Source organism: Anneissia japonica, unplaced genomic scaffold, assembly GCF_011630105.1.
Source record: "Anneissia japonica isolate Jap-2015-1 unplaced genomic scaffold, ASM1163010v1 scaffold4180_len100848_cov103, whole genome shotgun sequence".
In the NCBI taxonomy this organism is placed as follows: domain Eukaryota; kingdom Metazoa; phylum Echinodermata; class Crinoidea; order Comatulida; family Comatulidae; genus Anneissia; species Anneissia japonica.
The window spans coordinates 57,897-62,507 of record NW_022732509.1 but is presented as its reverse complement, the minus strand read 5'-3'; positions in this window follow the sequence as shown (position 1 = coordinate 62,507).

Below are 4,611 nucleotides of genomic sequence, written 5' to 3'. Positions count from 1 at the left end.
CGACTAGCTTATTAATATTCATGAGGCACGATAATTAGACGATCGCTTTCCCAGACGCGTTTGTAATACATGGTTTTCCCAGACGCGTTTCTGTCGTTGGGGATAATTTGTAGATCGCGCCTAATAACAATAATAATAATAATAATAATAATAATAATAATAATAATAATAATAATAATAATTAATCATATTTTTAAAAAAATGTAAATCAGATAGTGATCATTTTAGGAATGTTGCCTGTTTGCTTGCTCTATCAACTGCTCATTTTGAAATGTTGTTCCCTACGAAGCCCAATGTATAATGTCCAACCAGACCACTCAAGAACTTGTACGCAATGTGTAATCTAGTTTTATTTTTCTTCACGTATATAAAAGAATACAATAGTGATAGTAATAATAATAATAATAATAATAATAATAAAAGTATTATTATTAATATTATTATTATTAATAATAATAATAATAATAATAATAATAATAATAATAATAATAATAATAATAATAATAATCATCCATTCATTCGTCCATCCATTTAATCCCTCATTTTCTCACTCATTTACACTCACTCATTTTTTCACTCATTCATTCATTATTTCATTCATTCATTTATTCACCAATTCATTCAATCAATCACTAATTCATTTATCTATTCATTTATTCATGCATTCATTCATTCATTTAATCATTCATTCATTTATTCATTCACCCACTCACTCAATCACTTATTCATTCATCCATTCATTTATTCATGCATAAATTCATTTATTTATTCACTCACTTATTAATTAATTAATATATTTATTCATTCATTCATTCATTTTTTCATTTATTCATTTATTTATTTTCATTTATTCATTTGATTTTATTTATTCATTTATTCATTCATTTTCAATCATTAATTTTTATTCATTTATTCATTCATATTTTCATTCATTTTATTAATTATGGTTATAAAACACATGTGTATTTTTTGATTGGAACTAATAATAATAATTTTTTTGGAACAGTGGCAGAGTTAGTGCCCAACTAAAGTTTTCAAAAAAAAGAGGGGAAAAAAATTATACAAGGATAAAAGGATACAATAAAAATAATAATAATAATAATAATAATAATAATAATAAAAATAATAATAATAATAATAATAATAATATTCCATCCATTCGTCCATCCATTTACTCACTCATTCTCTACTCATTTATTCTCACTAATTTTTTCACTCATTCATTCATTATTTAATTCATTCATTTATTCACCCACTCACTCAATCACATATTCATTCATCTGTTCATTTATTCATTTATTAATGCATTCATTCATTCATTTTCATTTATTTATTTGATTTTATTTATGCATTTATTTTTAATCATTCATTTTTATTCATTCATTTATTCATTAATATTTTCAATCATTCATTTTCATTTATTTTGTTCATAGATTATTCTATGCATTAATTATGGTTGTAAAACACATGTGGTGTTTTTTGCTTAAAACCTAAAAAAATTAATTTTTTGAAACAGTGGTGGATTTAAGGGCAAGCCAAGCTGGTCTGGTCTCCAACTAAAGTTTTTAAAATAACAAAAAAATAGGGAAAAAAGGAAAATTATACAAGGATACAATATTGACAATAATAATAATTATATTAATAATAATAAAACTATTAATAATAATAAATAATAATAATAATAATAATAATAATAATAATAATAATAATAATAATAATAATAATAATAAAAATAATAAAATATATTTAAATATATTTTGAAAGTGCTGAGAGTGCCATTTCCAATCATCTAGAGCTACAATAATCATAAATTTTCTCGTCTCAGCCAAAACCGTGGTGGGGCTGATGTGTACAGACCCACAACCTGTGGATTGGTCCCTCCCTTGGCCCCCTCTATTTCAAATTTCTGGATCTGCTACTGAGTGGGTATGTAAGTTGTGCCTAGGCATGGCACTGCTAAGGTAGCATTTGATCTAACAAGGATTATTGATACTATATATTAATTTTTTTTTAAATCACCTCCCAACATAGTATTTAATTTCAAAGTGGTGATGCTAAGCAAGTATTTTTTTTTATTTGGCCTAATTTAATTTAAGGTTTTTTCTCCAATATTTTAACAAAGATGGTATATATATTATTATGCAGTAACCTTGGCCTTATGATGTTTTTGCGCACCTAGACCTACCTCTCTACCAGCAATTTTCTACACAGTTAGACTACTTAAGAAAGTATAATACATACTCCAAGTATTGAAATACATGCCATCGTTTTGGGATTCAATATTTCGACATTAATTATGTCATCATCATTCCTGATGATGACATAATATTTCGACATTAATTATGTCATCATAATTCCTGATGATGACATAATTAATGTCGAAATATTGAATCCCAACACGATGGCGTGTATTTCAATACTTGGAGTATGTATTATACTTTCTTATCTGAGATTAATCAGTGGACCTTTCGGTTGTTAGACTACTTTTCAGTGGAATCCTGCAAATTAAATACTGATCATGCCAATTTCATCCTCAATGTCCAGTATTCATACAGCACTTTGTTTCAAAGTACTTCACATTTTGCCAATTCATTTAAATACAAATTCAATTCAAAAAATACTTTATTATCCAAAGGGATATTCATTTGGCCATGGTATAATATATCAAACAATGTACAATGAATAAAATACATATAAAAATAGTTTAAACATGAAAAATCATTTTTAAATCAGGGATTTAAACAATAAGTGTTAGGTTTGTTTTCTTTTATTATTAAATGTGTATTTACATCTCAGAAAAACATAGTTTTTCATTTTTTGCCTAAGTTCTATAAATGTTACGGCTTATAATTTAACTTAAATTTAATTATTGTTGATCTCATTTTGTCTATCCCTCAGATGAATTTTGTTGATGGTCCTAGCTATATGAACTATGCAGGGATATTAGTGTGGCCAATATTTTGTTGATGAGTTTGGGCTTAGGGGAAGTTTTAAAGGGGTCTATTACTTTCATTATTCTTGTGAAAGAATGCAATAATTGAAATGTGACTAAATCTCACTTCTTTCTCTACAGAAAATATTGTATGCAAGCAGTTAAACTGGGAGCAATTTTATGCTTAACAGAACATGCATAAGGTAGGTTCACTGTGTACAGTATATAAATGGTTGGATATCAGATTAATTAAGTATTATGCCCACTGTACAGTTATTTTAATCACTGTATTACATTCGTGAATACACATAAAAGAGAATTGTGTAACCTATTGCACAATTCAAAGTCTATATAATAGTAAAAATTATAGGTAATCCAAAAAACCAAATAATAATTCATACATCTCAGAACTTTTACTGCTCCATCTAGAAACCTACAGAATTTTAGTTGAAGAATATCATTTCCCCTTGTCATACAATACACATAAGACCATGATTAATGCACAAACTCCACCACTTCCAAGAAGTATTTGTAGTGCAACTTATTACTAAATAGAGCCATATAAACAATGATTCTCATGGGTGATTGTATGAATTTTTTACGGCAGCTAACAAATCACCAAATTGGTCTAAGTTTTACCTATCATTAATACAGAAGTATAAAACGGTTAAGTTTTTGAGGGAAAAATTATCTTTAATTTACAGTGACAATGTTTCCCCTCAAGAAAGTCACTGACATTTTGTTAAAATGTATCTAAAGCTGTAATACTTTTTTCTTTCTTTCAGCCTACAGTTTTTAATCCAAGATTTACCCTGTCAGATGGATTTAATGTTTGACCTTAGCGGTAGACTGTGTAATTTAATTTCTATGCAGAGAGAATCAATATACATTTCAATAACAGGCTGTGAAGAGAAGTCTGAAAAATTACTCTGGAAATCTGTTCTGTTGGACACCACAAACAATTATCTAATCATTATGTATGCAATTCATTATATACATAATGAATTGCATACATAATGATTAGATAATTATTATGTATGCAATTCATTATGTATATAATGAATTGCATACATAATGATTAGATAATTATTATGTATGCAATTCATTATGTATATAATGAATTGCATACATAATGATTAGATAATTATTATGTATGCAATTCATTATATACATAATAATTATCTAATCATTATGTATGCAATTCATTATATACATAATGAATTGCATAATTCATTATATACAATGTCCAGTCAAGAAAATCTAAGCAATGTTATATTGATGATCACGGATTAATAATTTGTACAAAGGAAGATTATAGGTCTAGTAAAAGGGATATGTGTCATTCACTGAACATACAAAGTATTTTAGGCTATGTTCACACACACGGCGTAAGACTGGCGTGGCTTACGCCAGGCGTAAGCTAATCCACGGTTTAAAATTCCAAAGTGTTCACACAAACGGCGTTCGTTACTAGCAGTAATATTATAGACCTATGTGGAATAGTTTTCAGTTTTAAATAATGTACGTGTTAAAACTTTTAAATCTGTGAATTGTTCGAAGTGAACTTATATGATTATTGTATTTAAAATGAACAATTTTACTTTTGATTTTTCAGCTAGCATTGTTGATGTTGCATGTTTTAATAGACAGTCTAAATGGTTAAAATATCTTACAAAACA